We start from the raw sequence: 25,642 nt of genomic DNA on the forward strand, positions 1-25,642 counted from the left end.
TTTCGGAAGTATTTTGCGGTGTTCTCTCAAAATTTTGCTTTAGTATCTTTTCGATTTCTCGAATGACGACAACTAAAGGTTAGCAATGTGAGCACGTAGTCGGGTACTTTATTACGTTGAATTTTTCCTTTCACGTCCTTCAATCTTGTGATGATTATTTTATTCCCATCTCTTAATCTTTCCATTGTAAATCTTTTCTCTGCATCTCTTCTTGTTCAGAAAAATGGCGAACTGTGGAGTTGTGTACGTTCTATTGTTAGTAAAAGCATGAAGGAACAAATACGACAGAAGAATGCCGGACCAGATCTTTTCTTGTCCGCCGACGGAGACCACTCAAAGCTTGCAACATGAACACAATGTTACGTTATTTAAGATGCAAGCCATGATTTCAATGGCTTACCTACTTATTGCAGTCAGGTAAATGAAGGAATAAGAACAATCTGAAAATTTTTGAAGCGCAGTAGCCCAACTAATCTGCAAGCGAGGTACATCCATACATGTATCAGCCTTGGTGCATGGACGAACCGCCCAAATTTCATTATTTCTGGGCGCTTCAGATTTTAAATTCATCCTCACTTCTTTTGATGGCGGCAAGCATAGAGGTTGAATCCCGAGTACTATGAATCATGTTACCATATATCCAGCAACAACACTGTTGTAGCAGAGGCACTGAGGTTTTATTAAAACTAAGTTAAAACAACGAATGCGTGCCGTACAGAGGCGCTGAATACACGCGGTTTTCTCACCACCACCGAATCCTTTCAACGCACCTCCAACTTTTCTTTCTTTCTTTCTTGTTTCTATTTTTTGTCGTGTTTGCTGCTATTCACTGACCTATGCTGTAATATGGTCTCAGCTTCCAAGAGAAACCGTAGAAAAATGCATTTCCCCCCAGAAGAAAGCAAACTACACGACGGGGCTTAGTGCAGAATGGCGACGAAGCCAAACGACGGCAACGTGAGGTCCCGATACGGGCAAGCTATAACTCTGGGGTACGGGCGGCGCATGTTGCACCGTTTCCGTTCAAATCACAATGAAAAAGAACGAACCAAGGAGCACTGCATAAAAAGAAATCTCCTCGGGTAGGGTTGCGTATTGGTGCACCTCTCTGTTGCAGCAAGTCAGTAAACCTGTAGCATCTAGCCCGACTTGCGAGGGCATGGCGGCGTCGGCTCCTTTCAAAGTATTCGGACACTGCACGAGGCATTAGATCGGCGTTCTCTACAAGCCTGCATTGTGCACGTTTTCATTCTCCAGACAGAAGCATCTTCAGCCCGTGTGAGCCACTGCGCCGGGATAGTAAAGCACAAAGCCAGAGGTTTTCATTCGAGTGCCCTACAGGCCCAGCGGCCCCGCAACTCCCCGCCGGTGCTCCCTGTGGCGCTCCTCCCGCCCCATTTTTCCTCCCCGCCGCCCAACGCCCCCTCTTAAGAAGCCTTCGCGAAACAAACAAAACACAAGCGCATTGCTTGCTACAAAAGAGCGGTCACACGCGGCGCAGCGCACACCACGCTGGGAGGCCCCACTCGGTGCGCTGCTCCTCGTCGACCTCGGCTTGCGAGCGCGTAGGAGGGGTCCGTTCGGTCGGGTGGGTGGCAGTGAGCTAGAGAGGCCAGCGGCCAGGCACGTGAGCACCGGACGGACGGCCGCTCGTCGCGCCGGCGGGGAATCTGGAAGTGCGCGTTGGTAGCCTGTGCGCCTGGCGCACCCGCGCAGATGGGAAGAGAGGCGCACAGGACATGACGTCACACGCCGGAAAACGAGGGCGAAAGCGCACCCCGAGCAAGCTGCCCGTCGCGGTGGAAACGACGAGGGAGAAACAAGACGAAAGAAATGCTGACGGGGAGAGGATGAGAGAGTCCAACGGCGGGAAGAGAGAGATGCCCGAGAAGGGTGGGACGGGCGAAGAAAAGATGCGATAGGTAAAACAAGAAAACTTCGGAGCGCATCAGAAAAAGTGAGGCCCGAAGCAGGGGGCGGCCTGTGACGGGGCGGCCAACGCGCGCCGCTGGTGGCGGCGAGGGCCTGGGAGAAGTGCTTCACGGCGCGGCTCAGAAGCCGGGTTTCCCGCCGCGCGCTGTGCATTGGCGCACGCGGTGCCGCCCGGCTCGGACGCACGCTGCTCCGTAGCCTCGACGCGCTGTGGCGTCGGTGGATCTGAAGTGTTGAGGGGCAGCGCTGTCTGTTGCTGCTGCTGTTTGCCCGTATGCGATGGAGTGAGAGTGGCGGTGTGCGCTTAAATGTGAAAGGCAAAGAGAACCCGGCCCTCATCTCTTTGACTGGCGCCCCTGGCAGTGAACGTTGAACGGTTCCTCTTGTCGAACATTGCGTGCTCCGACTGTTTGAGCTGGGATTTAGCGTGCTTGGCTCTGCTTCAATGTTCAAACTGTCTGCTCCACGTTTGGAAACTCCGCTCACTGGAACGCCTGCACCGGTTGAACATGGCTTGGGCTGCCTTGAAGCAGAGGGATTTTCTTCTGACAAGTTTTCGGACTGCTTGCTGCTAAGTTTCCGACTCACAGTCTGACCAACACCATCCACCTGCTGACCATCTCTCTCTGTGCTATTGGCTTGAGAAACTACAGGTGACTCGAAACAAGTGGTTTTACGTCGATGCTCCCTTCCTCGCTTGTGGTAAGCGCTTGCAGATATCCGTTCTTTCTCTCGGCTCGGCTCTTGTAAAAGAAAAGTATTTTGGGGAACACACTCGTGTGCTGTTTATAAATCTTGAAATCGCGCTTTCGTGAGTCAGAAAACAGGTCCCACAAACAGCGCTCTTCAGCGGTTTGGATGACCGACTCTCGCCAAAGACGAACAGAAATCCATGCTATGGCAACTATTCTACTATGAAATAACGCCCGCGCAATTGCCACATACCTTCTTTCATAATGCCGCCAGCTGATGCGTGCATATAAACAATTGCACCAAGGCACTGTTCCTACGAATCGAGTTCATATTTCACTGAGGTATAGGTGAATGTGTTAAGCTTTCTTCAATGAGACAACTGCTTTTTTTTCTTGGAAGCGGATTGAAGGGATCTCATTAAGACACCTGAGACTGTCACCTGGGTTGGTGCAGGAAAATTTAAACGTTGAATCCGTGGTCATTAGCGGTCGTAATTCATAAGTTGCTGTCGCTAATTGCCTCATCTTCAGATATTTATGAACGTACTGAAGAGGCTGCATGCAAAGTTTACTTGCGTTTTATCGGCAACAGCTTCTTCATATTAAGCCATCAATGGCGCACGCATCTAAACAGGCGTAATGGTTTTCTTGATCGGGTTGATGATCACAAGCCGCACTTCCACTTTTTTCCTCGCTCATTTGAAAGCCCCTCTCACGACCTTTTTTAATAAAAATATTACCCTTGATAATTGTGAATTTGCTTTAAAGAAAAGTTCACGCCTCAGGATGGGTTATTTATTCGCTTTCTGCCTTTCTGATTTAGCTTATCGTAAAGTTCACATGTCAATGGTGATGCCTTTCTGCCACTTGGAATCGATGCGATACTCAGCAACCGCTGCGGTTCGGTTTGTTCCGGTGCAATAAGACGGTGGCATCATTTAGCGTAGTCTACCGGGAATAAGTCGCGGGGGATTAACTAATTCTCTTGGTTTGCGTAAGATTAATACGTTCCCGTATGGAATCGAAAGACCAAGTTTACAGCAATCAAAATTAGGGCAAAGAATTTGCATTCAACATGCTGCCTATTTTCAAAATGATCTTCTGAACAAACTCGGCTACTATTTTGTGAGATTTATTTTAGATACCTGCTTATCGGATTATCTACAGACCAGCAGCTTAACGTAGCAACGTGCAGTACTTAGCTGAAGGAAAATAACACAAAGCGTGAACGAATACTGTATAGTTTGCAACGTACCCGTCATGGTCGGTTATAGCATTGTGCAGTTCTGGGTGACATTACAAATGTGCAAATTGTAGACCTTGACGAATCTTCTTTTCATTATGTTTTAAAAGGAACATATAGTAATTGTTTTTATCTTCTAATGGTGATAGCTATTTCTTTGTGACTAAACTTTATAATAACATTATGTATAACAAGTAGAAACTTCGCAGGTTCAGAAATTCATTAGCGGAGTGAGCTAAAGAGAGCAAATGTGGTCCCCATAGAGTCTCAGACTAACTGGAAAATGCAGAATCAAAAGGCGAGGACAAGTTACATCAACGCTATACTGAGTACTGACAGACACGCGTGCACCGAGTCACTCTTGTATGGCTTCATTACTCCATGTAGCTATCAATGCATATGGAGCGCCATTTTTGATGTGTATACTTAAGTGCATGTTCCCGCATATTCATAATAACACAGAAAAACAAGATTACGAATAAATCTCACATCTTCAGAAAAAAGTCCATTTCCCACAAGGTTGCTCGTACGGCATAATATTGGAAGAACTTAAGTCAAACCAAGTAGCTTTTGTTAGCATCACATGCAGATATGGAATGCGAAATGGGATCTTATTTTGCAGCCATTCGAACAAAGTTATGCACAAGAACATCATTCAGAGGTCCAACAGTGACAACCAGCAAAGTAAATCAGAGCGAATACAGGAAAGTAAGTGCCTCAATGAACTGTATACACCTCCCCTCCACCTCCCCCCCCCCATCGCTCCCAACTAATGACGCGTCGCAATATTTTGATATCTACAAAAAAATTTTACTTCAACATTCACCTTTAGTTTTACTTCGTGGTAAGCTTTCTTTTTGCAAAAAAATAACAAAAACAAAAAAGAACTACCTTGAGATCGTTCTCCGCGATGAAAACGAACATCACCGAATAGGCTGTTTACGCGAGTTCAATAATGCCACACGAGGGACGCGTAGAAATGAAGTTTGTTTTCACTCAGCGATAGACAGGCCGAAACGACCCCGACGTGAATTCATTAAAAAGCTCCGGCGAGCGGCTTCTTGTATCTAAACACAAGCACCGACAATCGATCTTCTGCGGGGTCATTAGAAGGCACAACGGAGGCACGAGCATAACGAGGTTTCCGCGGGACTCAATAAATGGTTCCAGAGACGGTGCAACGGCAAGAACGGCGCACTTGCTTGTCCGGCGGGCCTGTCGATAACGTAATTATTGCTTCGCGTGGTCTCGTGCGATACCGTATGAGCCAGGTCTCGCGAATGCTGTGTGATTCCGCCTTCGGCGCATAGACCCCGCTGTGGCTGAAGGAGCAGACCTAGGACGAAATCGCGTATCAGCTTCGCCGCGTGGCGTTCCACGAATGCCCAAGCTTCTGCAGCTGGCATCGCGAAGATTGTGATCACGCATAAGAAAAAGAGAGACAGATAAAAAAAAAGAAACACCTATTTCGGGCATTATAGAACAACAACAAAAGAAAAAGATTTTATATATACTTGCCAAAAAGAGCGCTAACAAAGACGAAAGAATTGGCGTGGGTTCACGCACGAGCGCGCTGTGTGTGAAAACGTACCTTAATGTGCTTCTTCTCGTGTTTGTTAGCGCTGTTTTGTCAAGTACTAACGTGCGCCATCTTACGCAAGTTCTCCTGCTGCTTAAGATCCTATACTGTGTCAAAACCTGTCTTTAGAATGAATTATGCAGATGCTAACGTGTTTGGCATTCCGTTAAACTAACGCGTATTGACGCCTTTTCGAACCATGCTCATACCATGCCAGTTTAAAACGTTAACTCTTTTGACCTATTTTATATGTGTGCCTTTAACAGGAGCATGCTGTTCTCTGTGTGCGCGACCGATGAGCTGGCTACAGTTTCGCCAATTAATGCGCGCATAGCAAGTGCAGCCGCTCAGCGTTAAGCGGCCCTCTTTACATATATTGTCATCGCTCGCTCACGGAGCACCTACTTGCGTTTAAACTCTAACCACTCAACGTTTAGACGTTGTGTGAGAGCGTGCCTATTCACGGGCATTCTGGTAAACCATCGCTCAGTGTTTCTTTTGTCTTTTCGTTCGCGTCGCCGACCTGACGCCGCTGGCCTTGTTTTCGCTTCTCACTTGTAACCGTGAACGACAACTGAATTTCGTGTCCTTCGACGAAACCTGGAAACTGTGTCAAACGAACATGCACTATTCAACGAAGTAGACGATAATGAGCTGCGTTTTGTTGGTGCTCACCAGTCGTCGGGTTGCATATTCTTGCTGACCGCTCTAACATTGGGCTTGGTTTGACTACTGTGAGCGCGGAAATGTTCGGTGACACTTCTGTTTTCATCTAATAGCTAAAGAGTTATCTTATAGCTAAAGCGCTAAGGAGTCATCTTATAGCTTAGCTAAAGTTATAGCTTAGCTATAGTTTAGTATAGTGAATAGAGGTTTCTGGTTTGGCTGACCGCCTTGTGTTTCTCTTTTCATTTGTCTCTCTATTTTTCTTTGTTTCACCCGTACTGTTAGGGTTCTTGTTTTTTTTTCCGATGCAGAGCAGTCAATCTATCCCTGGTTAATTTCCCCGCTTTCCCTCCCTTCCTTGCTTCTCACTTCGTTGCTTCCTTTCACTACCGGTCCGTTGCGAGTTCATCACTTCTATATATAACGTCTGAGATTAATGATAACAATAGAACATTTTCATTTGTACGACCTAAGTGCGTCTATGAGGGCACACTCTGTCGTGAGTGTCAATCCGCTTGGATCATCGCTGCATCTCAAGCTGTCATATAGGTGTAATTCAGAAATTAAAATAAACAAGAAAAACAGGACGACAAAACTGGTCGAACGACCTTTCATAAATCGACAAGTCACAGGTTCGATCGCAGCTGCGGTGCTCCTGTTTATTATCCGTTCGTTCCTTTATTGTTAGCGAAGCTGACCGTTGCCATGGCACTAATCAACCACAGATAACGCCCACAGGCGAATTTCTACACAGACAAGAACGCAGCAAAATTTTCATTGTCGCACATTTGATGAATGCGATTGCTAAAGCCTCATTGCTTATATATAAGCCCTAAGTTTGAGAAATAAACAACAAATTGATCTAAATAGTTGGCTTCAAGGCTCAATTGCTTTTGGAGACGCATGAAAACTCTGCGGATTTGCTGGAACGTGACTGACTGCCTTGCCACCATGTAGAATGTTATACAATGACTGTTGAAACTTTAGACAGAAAACTTTCCCTTATTCGGTTCCCCTCTTGTGAACGTTATTGTGGTAGCCATGTACTTTCACTGCTCAGGAGGAGGAGGAGGAAATGACTTTATTGAGTCACTACTCATAAACTGAAATCTGCTTTGAACGATGACGCTGCCGATGGGAGTGACTACACACGTAGTTGAACGGAAAGCTTAGCTAGTTGGTACATATACGTGATGCGTGTGACTATGTAGCCGCAATGAAAAAAATAAGGTGATAAAAAGAACATTCAGGCCATCTTCCTCTTCGAGCAAGGTAATGGTATATCTGCAGTGTGAAATCCCCCAACGCATAACATTCTCTCCTCGCAGGAGGCACCCACCGACGTGAATTATCTTAATGGCAAGTCATGTTTGCCTGTACCACACTCTATTCTATGACATTCTTTTACTTTAGTCTGCGTGATTTGTGATATCGTTATTTCTTTCCTATTTTCTTGCCCTCTTCCTATCTGCTATTTCTGTATTTCTGACTCCTTCCTGAAGAGTAGGCAGGTGTTCGGTGGCAGTTGCCAGCCTGCCCCATGCTTCTATTTTCTTTCTTTCCATCGTATATTCTAATTTAATGTCCACATATGCGTATGAATGAGGCAGGAAAAAACGCCTGGAAACACCTTGATGGGCCCCTGCTCCAACCCCCCCTCCACCCCCCCCCCCAAAAAAAAAAATATTGAGGCATACAGCAAGCAACAGTCACATTTCTGTACGTGCCTATGAAAATGGACACAAAGGATTAGTAATAGCAACCTATACAGTGGCAAGAAGAAAAGAAAGAACAACGCATTGCACTGATTAGTCATTTGACGAAGCAAACAATGGGTATAAATGACAAAAATTCACGAGCACATACAGATGAACTGAATGAAAACAGTGTGGGCTTTCGTAAAACGTGGTGGTGGTGGTGATGGTGGTGGTGGTGATCGATCCTTTGAGGCACTTGCCCCTAGAGAAATCACGAACGTGCGGGTTAACTATATACGAGCAAGTGATATCAAAAACCGCATCGCGCTATTGGATGACTTCAGCAGAACCAAGTTCTTGGCTGTCATTATAGGGTCCGCGGTCTAATTCCTCAGGGTAGGCATGCTAATGCAGTGTTATTTACCTTGTTGATGAAATTCTTTGCGATAGTGTCCTGTCTTTTATTTCAGCGGCCACAGAGAGTATGAAATAATCAAGGCGCTTCGCCTGGGAAAGTCACGTTTTGTCAAACCGTCCTTTAAGCATGGCAGAACTCTGTCGTAATAGAGGTGGTACTCTTTCACAATGCCGTTCAGCCTTTCATCCCGAAGTTGCTTCAACGTCGGAAGCGCTTAAAATTCTATCACGGGTGGGGTATACATCAACTGCTTGTCGACGGCGTGCTAGAAGTGTTCCACTTCCCACAACTCGGACTTCTCTGGAAAAACTTTCTGACTGCGAGGGCCTCTATGCATACGCATTGCGTGCATGCGTGCGTACGTGCATCATGTGTGCGCGCGCGCGTGTGTGCGTGTGTTTCGCTTCACGGAGGAAGAGGATGGGTGAGGAAGAGTTACAGAAAAGTGAGAAGCACTCGCCTCTACCACCGCGCATACCACTCAGTGCTCGCACACACTTCCATGTGCACACCTGGCTGCCTACTCGACCTGGCCTGCCCGCGCTAATGAGCTTTTTGCAGTTGCTCGCAGATGAGGAAAAAGCAGCTCTGGCACGCTCTGCGAACTGCATCGACTTCACTACCCGGTAACTACCACCGCGGCCCAGTTCACTTTTATATAATACTTATTAATACCTGAAAAGCAGGCAAGAAACGATCGAAATATATATATATATATATATATATATATATATATATATATATATATATATATATATATATATATATATATATATATATATATATATATATATATATATATATATTTAGTGTGCTTACGATATCACACTAGTACCGCAGAAATTCAAGTTAATAAAGCGTAGCAGTCCAACACCATAGCCACTAAGCAACCGCGGCGGGTAACGGTGCATATGATGGAGTCGAATGAAGTAGTTCAAGAGTTTCTGGCTCTTACTGGAAGAAGCTTCTGTTCCGCAGTGAACATAAATGTCATGGTGATTGTAACTATGATCATTATGAAACTGTCGTACGCACGAAAGAACAGAAACATGGTCCAACTGACGCTTTTTGAAGGCTTGAAGATGGATGGCTTAGCGTACATTGTAGGAGTAAACCTGTTCTGTTTTTTTAACTGCCTTTTTATAGGTGTTTTACACCATATCTGTCAAAGACAGCCATTTTCGTGCAAATCAAATCAGAAACTGTAGGCGTATACATTCAGCGTCATTCTGAATCCTTAAGCAAATAAGAAAAGTTCCACCGTAGAAACCTAAACGGTGGTGTTTCGAACGTGTGAAAGAAAGCGACCCTTGTCAAAAAAAGAACGAAAAGAAAAAAAAACATGAGTGGATCGTAGACGGGAAGAAAAACTGGGTATGCAAATTTGCAGGAAAGCACCACCAATCGCGTTTATCGCCGGGCAGCTGTCAAGAACACCCGCGTGCCTTGTCTGGCCATAATTTGCCGGCCGCTCTTCATCGTGCCAAGCCCGTTGCGTTGAAGACTCAAAGCCACTATACAGAATAATAATAATTATAATATAATAATCAAAAAGCAAACGAAAGAAAGCGGGCATTATATCTCGGGAGGATTTCGCGTAATTAATAAGCGCGGCTCAGTGGTAAAGTGCAGTGCTTTCAGAAGATATATTAAATTCTTTAACGAGCTTTCCAATGGGCGTTTCTCCTATAGGAGAGAACGGAGTTTCTGTACGGCGGGCTCCAGCACTTGCTCATGCACACTTGATGTTCTTTTTTTTTTCGGCGCCGGGGCCAGTGTCCGAAAATGTGGCTGACTTCCACTGCGAGGCGAAATTAGGGGCTCTGGTTGTGGCCACAATTAGTCGTTGGCAGCTGATGAAATATTTTCTTTTGTGTTTCCACTGGGGGTCCTAGGGCTGCTGTGCATGTCTATATGCAGTCTGTACCTTTAGCAATTTTTCCTCGAGAGAGCACGAGAGAACGAGAAGAAATTAACAGTGCAAGCCGCTCAGTGTTAAACACGATAACGAGTCTAAGCTCTCAGAAGGCGATGTGACAAATTGGTTTTATGAAGTCTGCTGAAGGGCACAAAACGTAAATGTTGTTCTTTCGCCTCGACGAAAAGGAGAGCAAAGGAGATGAATGGCTGAGGGGTTAACCAGGATTATTGTCTCGTTGGTTACTCTGCACTTTCTTTGAGGAGACGGGGGGGGAGGAGGAGGGAGGGTTAAGCCAAATTATAGGGAAAGAACAAAAATGTGTCAAGAAACTCTCTGTGAGATAAGTGATGAGTTCCCCGTCAAAATCGCTTTTTCGCTTAAGATACCGTGGTTTAGATTAGTGGCCATGGCGTTGCACCGTCGAGCTCATGGTTGCGGGTTCGATCCCGACCGCACCTGACACATTTCGATTGGGGCAAAAAAGCAAGAACGCTCGTTCACTTAGGTTTATGTTCAGGATAAAGAACCCCAGGTGGTTAAAGTTATTCCCGAGCCTCTAACTACAGCGTGTTCCATGATCCCATCGTGGGTCTAGCATGCAAAATCCCAGAATTGAATTTTCTGGCTCAGCTCTTAGGCGCCTGTTTTTACGTTGAGCATCGTCCTACCTCGGCGTCCCTCAGCGTGGTACCTCGGCGTAACCGAGCGAACGAGCACAGCGAAGGATGAAAGAGCGAACGTGGAGCGCAGCGGCGGATGAAAGACGGGGAAAGCGAAGAGAACGCGAGTAAGAAAGCGGAGGAGGAGGATGCAGCGGAAGCATGAGGAGGAGAGCGGAGGAGTCACGTCCGCATCACCAAAGCGAGCCTTGAACAGTGGTGGCTCGCGACGCAGCGGTAGCACTACATGGTGGAAATGTGATGACGCTTACACTAACGGCGGACTAGCACTGTTGTGTGCGTGTGTGCGTATGTGGAATGATATTTTTTTGCCTGTTTAATTATTTGGCAAGGGCATATTCGATGTTCCCGCCCGCTACAACGGGCCACATTTCATCATCATCGCTGCAGCGGCTGTACCGGCCTTGCGGGGGAAAGAAAAGAAAGTCACAGTTTCGCCCGAAAGGCGAAGCATCGATTGCGATAGCAAATAGCAAATTAGTACACAGCTATACAAAATAAGGGTAGTAGTTTTATGGTCCGTATAAACTTGCAAGCATTCGCTTATTAGCTGGTATTAATAAGGTATTGTTAAGCATGGTGTCAGCGCGCACTGGCAAACATGAACACTGCACACCCGATGACCGCGCACGCACGCTGTCAAAACGCTGGCGTGAGGGAGCGCGGCCGCAGCAGCGAGCGAAGTCGTGCGGTCTATCGTTTCAACGCGAACTGAGCGAACTGAGCGGCGAGAACACAGCACGCACAAAGGTATGAACCGTCGGCGCACCTTTGACTCTGTACTCAAGGCAGGTCACTTTTAAGATACGGCCCGCGTTACTGTGCGCGGCCGTTCAGTGCGCAGTTGCTGCAGAGCACACCGCCACCCCCTTCTCTCTCCTACCCTGTAGGTGCCTTACTACGAAGCGCTTACTCCCTGCTTTTCTCCTTTGCGTGCGCGAGATTGAGCCGCGATTGACAGATCTCCTCGCACGCTTTCCCTCGCACATAGAGCATACATCGTTCGGAGAAGACTATCGCTCTTGGACATTATATGGAACATCACGGCGACGGCAGAAATGTGTCTGGAATGTCCATATAATTGCTACCGCAATAAAAAAAAAACCAGAAAGCTCGCCTTCGCGTATGGCGTTCGCCGCAAACGTCTCCCGGCAAACATTACGGTTGCATAAGCTGCACTTGCCGGGAAGCTGCAATTGTGCGGCCGGTCGATATGTAGCGCCGCACGTTGCGGCTCTGTCAGTCGGCATTGTGGATTGCGGTGCCTTAATATATGGCGTAATGAAAACACGTATAGAGCTGCGCTCAAATTTCGCATTAGGGAGCATCGTAATCGTTGATGAATTTTTTTTAACTCTTTCACGCAGTCCCAATGCTTTGCAAAACACCGACCTGCTTCTAAAGCTAGTCAGGACGACGCCACCCAGAACCAGGGTCCGATGATTCCGGTTCTTCAGTGGAACTTTTTGGAGTGCACGTGTTGAGCGTGACGTAAAGCGCTGTTCTTTGCGTACTCAAAAGAGATCACCCACACAGAACGTGCACAATTGTGTTTTTATGGCCATGCACTTCATCGTCTGGACTGCCGGCCCTTCCGTTGAGCAAAAGGAGTAAATTCGTGCATGCGTCTCGAATCCACAGATGACATACGAGAATTGGGACTAATTGGGCTTGCCGTTTGCACATCAATACAAATCGTATCACAGACACTGTGTGATGGATGGAAAAATGCATGACAGAGACATCTGCCGTCTTTCTTTCTGGCCACCTGTGTTTTTGTGCTCTACTACTCGTCGTAGCACACGTGAATTGCTTCACGCCAAGGTAAGCCGCACAAGAGGCGGAGCCTCAGCTGAGGATGCAGGGAAGTAGGAGCGCTGGTTCTTGAAGTCAGCAAAATTTCATAGGGCCAGTCTGTGCTCGCGTGCAAGCACTTTGAGCTTTCCCGTTGCCTCTGCTCTTGCCATCGGGACAGCAGCGCAGTCGACACTGTCGTAGTCAGATTGAGCGGCTACATCTGCTAGCTCGTTTCATAGAGTACCGCGGTGACTAGGCAGCCATTTAACGATGATGTTGTGTCCTCTCTAAACTGCCCGATGAGAAATTTCGCTTGTGTGCACAGGTTGTTCACCCATCCCAAGGTTTATTGCACTCCGGGGGCTTGCTTCAGAACGACACAATGTAGACCAACATGGGGAGCTTCACTGAATAAAACAGACTTTTCTTAAGAAAGTAACTGGAACGCCAATGCATTTCGTCGAACACTTTGAAAATTAATATAGTGAAACTGCTGCAGTCCCGATAGTTTGTTCCAAGTGGATACGCCTTCAGAACTCAACTGCTGTAATTCGTAGATTGAAATATGTGGCTTAAAGCAATTAATTTAAAAAGTTAATTAGCGTGAGTACGTTCATGATTCAATTGAACGTTTTGAATTCTCGTAAACATAAAGGCCGCATCATCGAGTAATCCAAATCAAGGTTTATAATTGTGTTATCTGCCACAGGCAATTTTGAATAATTTGATGCAACTAAAAAGAGCACCCTGTATAGTGACTGCTGTGCATTCGTACTCAGAAAGGCCGAGGCACGTCCGTAGATCCTTTTTTACGGTTATGATATTATTTTTTGTTTACCGTGGCCAAATTATTAAACCTTTCTGTATAAACGCGTACAACACAATATTGGCGTCTGTGAATTTAGCTGTACTTAATATGTAGTCGTAGGGAAGTTCGAACTTTGCTTCTCACAGTAGGCGTCAGTGTTAGCATTCGCGAAGGGTTTCGACACAGTATTGCAAAGCTCATCGCTATCTACTATCAGACTTTGCGGCTATCAGACTTTGCGTTTTAGGCAGGTAAGTGTCGTCGTGGCATAGGTGCGATTTATTCTTAGAGGCTCTGCTTAAGACAAAAAAAAATTATTTTTTTTACAGCTACCGAGTAAATTTTCACCTTGCACTAAAGTTGAAGACGAAATTCATGATCCGCTTGAGAACGCGTTTACATATGTACATGCAGTAGCCGTTATTCCCCAACTGTAACAAACTGATAGTTCAAAACTCGCTCCTTTGAAAACAATATTCTGCTTTACTCATACTACCGCACCAATAAAGCTCTATGTAAAGCATATATGACTCCCAAGACATAATTGTACGGTTTATTTGCATCCACACTTTCTGTAGTGAGTATAGCGTCCTACCTTGCATATAAGGGGACTCGCCCTCGCGTCTTCGTCATTGAAAACGTGGCAGCGCTTACCCCTTCACTACACGATGAGTTCGCTGACCATCCGTCAAGAGGGGTTGCGCTCACAACAGATGAATGCTGCCTTTGTGTCATACCTTGCGAACAGTGTCAGGTGGGAGATTTTACACCATCATCTTGTCGCCACTGTGTCATAGCGGTTGCGGTATTCTGCTGCATAAAATGTGGTTATGGAAAATGCCTGCATGACACTAGGCACATTTAGAGCGTTCGACAAAGAAACTTCAACAAATGTAAAAAAATATCTATTGCCGTCTTACTTCCAAATTCTGTGACAAAAATTTCCTTCATGAGTGAACATATGTATATATGTAGCGAGCTTTAGCGGTGCTACATTGCCGCACGGGAACAATTCGCCTTACGGGATGTACTTTCGTACAGTATAATAAGGTGGATGCAAGCCATAATTCTGTCGCATTACCGTACAGCTGACACAAACATAGAGGAGGCTCAAATTCTACGCTATGTCTATCAGTTTCAGTTGTAAATTCTGGAGTATGTGGCCCGCAAAATTATTGCAGCATATTACATAATGTTCGCACATTTCTTCAACTAGTATTTTTGGAGTGAGCTAATGCTACACTCCGTTGTTTTCTTGCAGTGATCATAACATTTTTCTTATTTTTTAATGCTTATGTCTAGTGCAACATCAAATTTGTCATTTCATACTTGACAGCTTCAACTCTCCCGTTCACTTTCTTTTTCCGTTGTTTGTGCAGTGTTTCTCGTGTGAACTGATATACATTAATAATTTTGTTTTCTTTATTCGCACTTGCGGAAGGCATTTGAGCAGGAAAGCAATTTAACATTAAAACTATGCCATAAAGCTACGGGCATTTGCCACGTGTCGCGCTTGAACTACAGGACAGGGCCAGTTTTTAAGAAGAACGAAGAGACCATTTATCTTTGCGAAAACCTGGAAGTTTTCCTCTCTTGCGGCAATTTTCTTCAAGGAAACTTCAAGTGGCTGCTTAATAAATTTGCTGCCGCCTTGCGGCACGCAATTGCAACGGCGTAGCCCTCGTTAAAGCGAAAAGCAAGAAGGGCGCGACACAGGGCCGTGATAAACGACGTTCAATTAGTCGGGAAGAGTAGGTGTCACTCACAGTTTGGGCCATGCATGTAAGATTTAGACCTTTGCGGTGTCCTTCAAGGGCGTACAGTGCGTGAGCAACAAGTACACATACAAGCAAAAAAATTTAACATAATAATAAAGAAAGGTTTGAAAGAGGAGGACGTTGCTCGCTTGCGACGTTCGCCGCTTTCTTGTGGGCTTTCTTACGCCGCGCTGTTTCGCCTCACGGGGGAGCCGCGCACTTTATTCCGTTCAGTGACGGTGTCTCCATATGAAGCGCAACTTACTATTTGATATTCCAACTTGTCGGCGAGTATATCATATTCTGGAACATAGCGCTGAATGTCATAGTAACCCTTTGCTAATCTCTCTCCTCTCCCAGCCCCCCTGAAAAACAACAACAACGACGTATAAATCCCTTCTGCACATACAGTAACGCAACATAATGGTATTTTAGGAGCTACACAACCAGGTTTGGCGAGAAGCATGAAGTGCTGCTCTGCATCACTGTTGTTAAATAATGTTCTCTGTTGCACAATCAAGCCCTCAACTGAGTAATAACTAGCGAATCTGCTTCTAAGAAAATATTAAGTTATTTTCATGGCAGAGCGCCTCTTCTCAGGACGTCAATCTCTTTGTAAATAGATCTTTGCTATGATGGCTGCTGCTCTGATGCGATGTAGCAATTCTAGTAGTATGTAGATAATTTTTCCTGCAAAGTTTGTGGCACGTTTCTAGAAGAAAGAAATAATTCGAAGGCAATACACATTCATAATTCGTGATAGGGGAGTAGGTGGGTGGGTGGGTGAGGGTTAAACGCGGATCTGATCCTGTATCGCGTTTAGTACTGTTCAGGCAGTGCAAATAACTGGCCGCGCTCTTCAGCGAGATTCCTTGTGAGCCTTACGTAATCGAGAGTAAGCAACTTGATTCGGCTTGCAAAAGGATGCACGCCCAGCCTAAACGCTAACGTGTACTTTCTTATAGCAATGCTGCTTGCTAGGCCAGTTGGTTCATATTGAAGCTTTAGAAAACCAGGGGAAAAATTCAGACGCAAACACTACAGAAAGAAAAGACACCGCAATGCTGGACTAGCAACTGACATATATTTGAAAAAAAGCGAATCAGCTCTCCAACATCAACCACCGACGCATGCGCAAAGCTCTTAGCAAGATACAAAATTCTTTAAGTTGCTGAACTCACCATTTTGCCCTATGTATTTGTTTCTACTTCCTTGTCTTTAAAGCTCAACCTTTTAGAAAAGCTATCTCTTTATCACTCAGACAGATAGAAGGAACACTGATCCATTTTCCTTCCTCTTGTACGTTGATATAAAGCACCTCAAGTATTTGTATTTCGGTTTTTGTCCTATCCCTGCCAAGAATCGTCACATTTTCAAAAAGGGCTGCCCAGTCACACTGACGACAGGGAAGACAGTGAAAAGCCAAGTGACCAGCTCCTTGAAAGTTCTAGCGCTCTCTCTATATGGAGTTGAGACATGGGAAGCTCGACGTTCGACAAGAATTTTAATTAAAATTTTGCAAGCACTACAGCGAAGTACCATACTTATTCTAACATGGAAAGGCTTTCACGCAGTCACGCCGTAGCTGTGGTTGAACCTAACTTCGACGGCGAACCATAAGCGTTTCACTGATTCCTTATGCGCGCTTTTATCGCAGTATATCGTTCTTATTGAGTATTGTCTTGCGTGTCTTTTCCTCTCGTTTTATCATCCAAGAGAGTTTGATTCATGCTTTGTCACAGAAGCACACACAGATCGTGTTTACCTATCATTAAAGAAACAAAGGTTCAGCTGTTGGCTGGAGATTCACGCAAGGATTTGGCAGTTTCAACCGAAGAGCAAAGGACTGATAGCAATAGCAACGTTTGGCGTTGCACGTGAACTCTTCGAAAAGGGTCCTAACTATACGCTGGTGCGACACGGCCCGATGATGCACGCAAGGCAACCACTCCTGTGCAGAAGGAACGTTGCTCTGGCAGGTACCAGGCGTCTTGCTACGGTTGCATGCTGAGGAGTGCAACCAGTAGTGTTGCAGGCGCCGTACCTAAAGATGCAACTCCTGCACAATAAATTTGGTTATGAAGTAAAATTGGTTACGAAGAAAAACTGAGTACTACGGAATAAAGTAAATGGACTCGGCGAATGTTCAGCTATTTGTACAGAAAGAAACATTGATTCAAAGTGGAGGGAAAGAACTAGGAAGCTCGCCAGCAAGTATGCGCCTTGTATGGTAGGCAACATGACAACAAAGAATGTCAAGCGGAAAGTCAGAGGCTTAGACAATTTCATGGGTGGCGGCAATAAAAAAGGAACCTGCCATGGGTAACTACTTAAGAGGAAAAACCAAAATCAGGAAAAATATAATTTATGATTACTCAAAGGGAAGCTCTTTACTTTTTTGAAGCGATATCAGGCTGCCTTAGAACGTGCACTTATAAAGCGAGATACAAGAAGTCGTGTTTTGGTACCCCAAAAACCAACTCAAACAAAACAAGAACCAAGTATTTGGAGACGACCCAACAACCATCCGCACACAAGCCACTAATGCGCCGTCAGCGAGGAAGCACGATAATGGCGGTGGTGGCGGTGGCGCCGACGGCATGAATGTAGCTCGAGCATCCGTATGATTGCTCTAGCAATAATAGTCAGAGAACAGATGCGAAGAGTGTTTCAGTGTTTCCTGACCGGAGAGGAACAGTTTTGGAACTATCGGAAAGAGTCGACACGTTCCGTTATTGACTACGTATTCCTACATTTGGCTTCGACAGTAGGGCGCTCATCGTGCATGTATTGATGTTGAGCCTAATTGGCAGCGCCCAGACAAACAGTTTTATATTGTTCATTCTTCCTTTGCTTTTCTCTCATCTTTCGTGCCCATTTTCTCCTTCCTCAATATAGAGTAACCAACCGGAGGTATCTTCTGATTAACCTTCATGTCTTTCATGAGCTTTTATCTATTCTTTCTCTCTTTCTGCGCTTAATGATAGGGCGTCATTCTCTTATTGCTTTTCTAGGACAATTTCTATGAGGACTATTTGACTATTACAACATTTAAAGCTTCATAGAGAGATCAGAACTAAGCAGATACTGCGACATACTGGACATTTCAGAGCAACGGAAGAATAAACTTGACACACGCAACTACTTTTTGGCGTGCAGGGTACTTGTCCTATACAGTACGGCTCACGCAGTGATTCGTTCACGTTATTCTCGTGTTTACTCGAACACTACAAGCATTTCCAACAATAATTACGGTAACCCGCAATGGCGGTATTTCCAGCAACACATAAAAGAAAGTTTTCTCTCTGATACGTGGCACCAAGCAGTTGAGCATAGGTATCATAATTAAAATTCAGTGTTCAGCAAATGCAAAGAAAGATATGTGACACCGTGTCAGGTCCTTTTAATAGACGCGGATACTCACTGCCGAGGTTGTATACAAATTTGTATACAAAAATATACACTTTTTCAGCTACACGCGCACGAAAAGAGAGTATATTGTGCTAGCGCACGTCATAAACGAAGTTTAAGAAAAGAACTAGAAAGAAATATTACACAGAAATGCATGTCATATAGTTATAAACGGCTTTGATTAAAAACTAAGGAAGACTTCTTGGACAAACCAATCGGTTCAATCGGTGGTCACACACTAACCCGCATGTAAACACACAACAGCACACACAGGCACACACGCACATACGCACGCACGTTCACTGTTTCACGACAGTTCGTCAGCTCATGACACTGCATGGTAAGAAGTCATCCAACGACGAACGAAGCGAGAGGCCCGTTGCCCCGTTTGCTTTCCAGTACACCCGCGCCACTCCCATCTTGCCAGTAGTCGACGGTCGGACGGCCGGGATTGAGCCCACGCCCAACGACCGCCGCCTTTGCATTTAATCACCGACAATACGTGAGCCGTGGCCACCGGCTTGATTATTGTTCCCGTGCATTCTCCTCCACTCGACTCGTTTCTCGTTTTCGCGCAACGTACTTCCTTCCTGACTGTCATGCAGGGTGCACTGCCGGAGTGGCGTGGGGAAGCGGAACACCGAAGTGAGGCGGGGAGGCTGCTGCAGATTTAGTCTGGCTGAAGGGTCCCGTGCTCGCCAGACCGCGAGTAATAGTTTCTCGTGGTAATAAGTCGCGCGAGACGCGAGCCCTGAAGCGTGAGTCAGCAGGCTAAGAATTAAATAAAAAGGAAATGCGTTAGTTAAGTTTGTACAGCAAGCGGGACGGGTGGGGAACATAGGGGAGACTAACTCCCATCGTCGCTCTTCTGATGAAGCCGTCGATCCTGTCAAGCTTGCATGGCGGGGAGTCGCCACGTTGCTGCTCGCGTCCAGAGGGCTCGCTAGACAATGCGGGATAAGAGACTCGGTGCGACCAAATTTGTGCCCAGATTGAGCGGACAGCGCTGCCACGCCATAAGTGAATTTCTTATGCTGTGGTACGTGGTGAATGCGACTTGTACTAATGGTATTTATTTATTTATTTATTTATTTACTTATTTATTTATTTATTTATACTGCAATCCCAAAAAGCGACTTTAGCAGGGTAGAGTACAATTTTATAGCTTCCGAAGGAGCAACGTATTCCATCGTGTGCAGCTCTGCATGGCATTTACTGCATTCACTTGGCCGTTAGGCTCGCAGATATACAAATTAATACATTTAACTAGGCAATTGGTGAACGAAGCATTTTATTTTCAACAGGATGATTTTGGATAGAATGACACGTTTTGAGAAAAGCGTGTCGACCCCGTATTGAAGAATAAGTCATGTCATAGATACAGAATTATTTCTCCAGTTTTGCGTCGTCCACGCTAGGCAAATGTCCAATGTGACTGCTTCTTGATCCAAAGCATTGGATCTATTCTGTAAATTACGTATCCTAACTATTCCGTAGAAAATTGAAATGTGTATCGATCTCAAAAAATATCAAGAAAGAGGACAACTGTACGACTTTTTTGGTATTCATAGTGTTTTTGATAAGAAGATTCTGAATATGCACGTGCGACTGCTTATCCGACAAAACGTGATGCACCGAAAGTGGTTTGGTTGTGTAACAGTTAAATATATTGAAATTGATTACAAAGCGGGCAGTAAGAAGTAATGACGTCCTGATAGGTGCTCCAGCAAGTCTGTTCCGTGTCTGAGAACCAAATTGCAGCCACGCATTTGTGTAGTACGGTACAGCCAGCTTCATAGATGGTTATTGCATAACAGGCTTTACACTGTTAATACCTGTATCTACATTACTGAGCTGTCTCTGGCTGTGTGATCTCCCTTGTATGCTCAGAGATGCAAACCGTATCGTTATATATATAGATGCCTTCCATGCATGGCACACAATACAAAAAACCCGCACCTGAGAGCCCGAAAGATTTTCTATTGATGCCGGAAGCTCATGCCTTGCATTGTGAAGAAAAATCCTTGCAGTCGGCAGCTGAACGGTGCGGTGTTCTGCCGAAAACACATTTGGCTCTGCACGGAGCGAAAGAGGTGAAATAGAAGCAAATCCCCTGCAAGCCTTCAAGGATAGCAAGGTATTAAATCAACTCGTATAACTGATTGTCGTACACGCGCATAGCATACACACTGTTTTGCAAGTGCATCTACATAATTAGCCATGTACTTACCTAGAACGCGTCCCCCGTCCTTTTAATATACAATTTTCATTTCTAGCTTCAAATTTCGGGAGAGAGGGCGAGCTTTGCGCAGAGTAAAGACACGAAGTAGACAGAAATAAATGCTTGTGCCACGGACTGCTGCAGCCTCGCCTACGCAATTATCGTCCAACCGGCCCCGAAACCCCGCCACTCGCGTTAACTGAATACGTCGCCGACTGGGCTTTGTCTCCATCAGACCCAGCTACACTCGCGCCGTCGTGTCGCTGGGAGATAGACTTTCAATACGTGTGTGGGCGGCCGCTGGCCTCCGTTCACAGCTTGCGCTTGTAGCGTCAAATGAAAGGGAGTGAAAGCAGCTTTAATGTGAAGCTGGAGAAAAGCGATTCAGTTTCTAAAGAGACGTTATATAGGATCCTTTGATGCGCAGGTGAACATGCGTTAAACTCTAATTTACTTTCACCTCCCAACTTCCCAGTTAAGCGTCGTCAAACGTAGTTTATGTGTTAAGGAGGATGTCGACGGCAGGCGATGCAGTATGTGTGAACGTATAGAGCGTGTAATTAGTTGCACTTGAGCCACGCCCCTAATTCAGTACGCCCTCGGAGAGAAACGCTGAAAGAGATCAAAGTACTTTGACGTGTCCGTACGCATCTTACCGTTTACGGAATGCAGTCGAGCGCCTCTACAACGAACGCCTCTATACAATGAAATGACCTGTATAACAAAATAATTATTATGTCCCAGTTTCACTGCGAACTGTGATGTGCGTGACCTTGACAACGAAGTGACCTGTATTAACAATAATTTCAGATGTCCCAAGCACTTCGTTATAGAGGCGTTAGACTGTACGGGGTCACCGGTGCCGTGGACTGCCGTAGCAACCGTAACAAAGCTGGCAACGTCATCTTGCGACGTTTCATTGCGATAGCAATTGTATGGACACTCCAGGCGCATCTACACCATCGGCGTGACCATGAGGTTCCGTATAAATTCTAAGGGCGTTAAAATCGGCGCCGCACACCATGCGCTGTTTGTGCGAGTGAAAGTGTGCGAGGGTGAGCCGGCGATCGCGGCTCAATATCGCGCACGCAACCGAGAAAAGTGGCGAATAAGCGCGCCGTCTTTTGTCGTGCGCTAGGCTCCGTGGGGAGGCGAGTTCTTTATTCCTGAATTACATGTGATTGAGGTTATTTCGGAGAGCTCGGTGACTCTCTTCAAATTCCAGCTGGAACTTATGAATAATACGTTCTGGAAACATTTTATGCTAGGATATTCTCAAACCAGTTGAACAAAACTGAATAAAGGACCAAGTAAAGGCAAAAGATGCAGTCATGTTTAGCAAAGCTATTGTGAGTTAATTACTCAAACGTGAAAAATTGTTTCTCTCCCCACTTTCTTCAATATGATACGAGAAAGAAAGTATTAAGCTAACTTCAATGATCCACTCTAACTCACGGGCAGAAATGGCAAGATCTTGCAGTCTCAGCGCTGTGAAATATTTGAATGTTGAAAAAAAGGCTTAGTTCAAAGATCATTGTGGAGACAAAATGACTACCGAATGCCGCCATGCTCTTCATTGAGCTTCTTGAACTTCAGGCTCAAGTGCTTCAATCACAACAAGCCCTAATCTTACAAATCTGTATACAGAACCACCAAACTAAGACAGTCTGCCCTGACAGCGGGCTATTTTCAAGGAATTTAATAGCATTTTGAAACATCCTTTTTAGAGAAATGCTGCTTGTACAGCTCTTTCTTTTTTTTTAATCCACAGACGCTGCCACATCCTCCCTATCTCAGCCAACGTTCGAACGTTCGTCTAAGTTGCGCAACTGACTATTAAAACTTTACAAATGTTTCGCGCAAGGCCCGCACAGCATACACGATACACAAGCCGTAGCGGGCTCGTTAAGAAGATCGTGTTTGCAAAACGACATCGGCGCGTGGTTCATAGTGCTAGTTTTGCCCCAGAAGAAGCGATGTAATCGTCTAACAATTCAACATTGCTGAACAGGTCCTCTCAGGAATTATTCTTTCTTTTTATTCGTTTAGGTTGCCACGCGGCATAATGTCCGTATGAAATTAAATATAAGCATGCAGGCCCCTTTCCTACAGATACTGCAACACTGACAAAAGATGTGTTGTCAACAATTAAAATTTCATGGTCTTCAGCTTGACAACTGTTCAATTTCGCACCACTAAGTACACTTTCGCGAATTATTTTTGTTCTAGGGCACGTCCAAAGTAGATGGTGGGTTTCCGCTGCAATCGCAGGAACGGATCGTTTCAGATATTGGGTAATGTCTTCGTGTGGTTGGCCCCAAACACAAGGGCCGCCCCGGCATGAAGTCCATGGGGAGAGACTTCCCCCATCCGAGAAAGAATGTGGTATGCGTGTACCGCAAGGGGATGGATTTTCTGGCAATGAAAAAAAGAGGAGGGGGGGGGGTGTCAGAGGGAGGGAAAGACCAGGAGCGCTGGGTGTTGAGGAGCAATAAGCATTGCAGTCCGCAAAGTCACGGTTGTGGTCATGACCATGTGCCTGCACCCAGTGGACAGTAATGTTCACACGTGCAAAGTTGGTAATTTTCTGTATCTCCTCACAAATACGCAACGTTATTTTGTTACTTGTTTGAGCTGCTTAACCCCAGCGAAGGTGTCGGTATACGGGGTGTCCCAGCTAACGTTAACCAAGCTCTTAAATATAAAATACAGAATATACGAGGACGCAACCAATGGTATTCTGTCGGCAGTGAAGTACCGCACCAAGGGTATTTCCTTTCATAATTGAACTGTCGATAATAAGATTAGATTAAATAACGAACTTAGGAATTGTTGAGTTGAGGGCGGAATTTTGAGAGAAAGTAAATAATTGTGTCTTAAAACACCCGATCCTGTTGCTTCTGATGTGCTACCTTTCGCGTGATTACTTTTTCCGAGTTAAAAAAAACGCACGAAATATGAAAATAGCCGCATGATTACTCGTCCGTGCGCCGTGACACCAGCGTTCGGCACGCGAGAGCGATGTTATCACGTAACGAACCCGGTGCGTCCCTAGCACAAACAAACCCTGTATCGATTGCCAGAGAAGGTCAACCCAGCGCGCCTCCGCCTATCTTCCTCCTCCACGACGCTTCGCCTTGCTTCTTCTCCCTCCCCCCTCTTCGCTGAACGTCACCTAGACTTTTCTTTACGTCGCGTTGCTCTGCCGAGTGCTCAGCGCTTTCCTTCGTGCATATTGAAAAGAATTTGCGCCAAAAAAACAACACACACCAGAAAGACGACGACACCACGGGCGCTGTGGTGTCGTGCTTTCGTGCTTCGTGCTTTCCCACGCGCGCGATTCTCTTCACCTCAAGGCGGCCTCCTCCTCCGCTTCCTTCGAGGCTTCGAACAAACATTCACCGACTGCGCCTGCTGGCCACTTACGCTTGCGCGTAAACAAACAAAAAAAAAAAAGGCCGCAGAAAAGATTACCGGTTGTGGCCACTCCATTCGCTATTGCGAAGTACGGTATAGGCACGGCAGAAAGGGGCCCACCCCAAAAGGTAACAACCTCCCCCACTTTCCTGATTCTTATTTTTTTGTTAATCTGTAATTGTTTCTTTCGGCCGTGGTGACCAACCACTACCGAATGCTACTATGTTCGTATGCTGTAATTTTGGCGCATAGTAATAAACCACAGGCGCTCAAAAGTAATAAGAGCGATAGTACCAACGCCAACCACTGCAGACTGATGGCTTGTCGCGGACCACCATAAGATGAGATAAGATAAGATAAGATAGGACAAAATAAGAAGTTTACTTACCACATAATACGCTGATGCAAATGAACAGTGGGGCTGGCAGAATAAAAGCTGCAGAATATCAGCTTGACTGGTCACAAGTCGTTGACGTTTTCAAGCGCAGTAAATTGCCACTCCTTCGGGAAATTTTCATTGTTATTGTTATTATTTATTCCAAATCATTTCAGCCCTTCATCTCAATGTGAGCTAGCTGTCTCGTATAGTTTCGCAACGATGTTATTTATGGAAGGCTACCGCGAACCTATGGTTGCTCGGTCGAGTTAACTCCAATCTCCTCTCAAGGCTTCAAGTGTTGGTCGTCAATAATCTCTTGTTCAGAGAAGTAGGCACTATAATACTATAATCGTTGTTGCCAAAGCTAATTGAGTAATTTGTCCCTCGTTCATTCTTTCACTCGTATTTTTTGTCTCATGTTTTGCGCTGGAGCTGAGCAAGAAACTTAATGCTAAGACAAGAGTAAGAGAAGCGATTGATTTGTTGGGTAAAGTACCTGAAAATGGAAGCAATCTTGAAGACATTAGCTGCTGCATGACAATGAACAGTACAGAGTTGGCGTGAAAACAGCAGTATATGGCCAATGTGCATTATTACAATGCCAAAACTGATATTTCGACAAACGGGCGTGAGTCACTTATAGAGCGAGGCCCTATGGAAAAAAAGTACGCATGGCAAGCGTATCAGGGGATGAATTTCTGATAATGCGTCCATCGTGGCTGTTTTCTTCTTCAATTGCCAAGATCTGTTTTACTACCACATGAAGAAAAAAGCCTAATAACTTCAGAATTATCCACAGCCCAGTCTGGACATGTGCCAAGAGTAATTACACAGTGCGAGGCTCATGTTATAGGCGAGTGACCGAGTGCATAATGTAAAAGACCTGGAACAATTAATGCAGCGCGTTGTACAGGCACTGCTCCGCCACTACTATAATGCGCAGTGTGCCGTCGTACGCGTACAGGTGACGTCAGTAACCTGTCATGCACAATGCACGACCGCGGCTCTTTCTCCGTTCTTGCTC

General features: G+C 45.5%; 1 protein-coding gene across 2 annotated transcripts in view; it reads left to right on the top strand.

Annotated features, from left to right (window-relative positions):
- Nucleotides 1–2,026: 2,026 nt before the first annotated feature.
- Nucleotides 2,027–25,642, top strand: part of LOC142582632 (cell adhesion molecule 3-like) — a 174,526-nt gene continuing 150,910 nt past the window's right edge. Inside the window, exon 1 of one of the 2 annotated variants that reach the window (XM_075692542.1) lies at nucleotides 2,027–2,634. The gene's annotated coding sequence lies outside the window, so the exon portion shown is untranslated. The remainder of the gene's footprint in view (nucleotides 2,635–25,642) is intronic. The other variant, XM_075692543.1, reaches the window with a different exon arrangement.

Source organism: Dermacentor variabilis, chromosome 5, assembly GCF_050947875.1.
Source record: "Dermacentor variabilis isolate Ectoservices chromosome 5, ASM5094787v1, whole genome shotgun sequence".
Classification (NCBI taxonomy): domain Eukaryota; kingdom Metazoa; phylum Arthropoda; class Arachnida; order Ixodida; family Ixodidae; genus Dermacentor; species Dermacentor variabilis.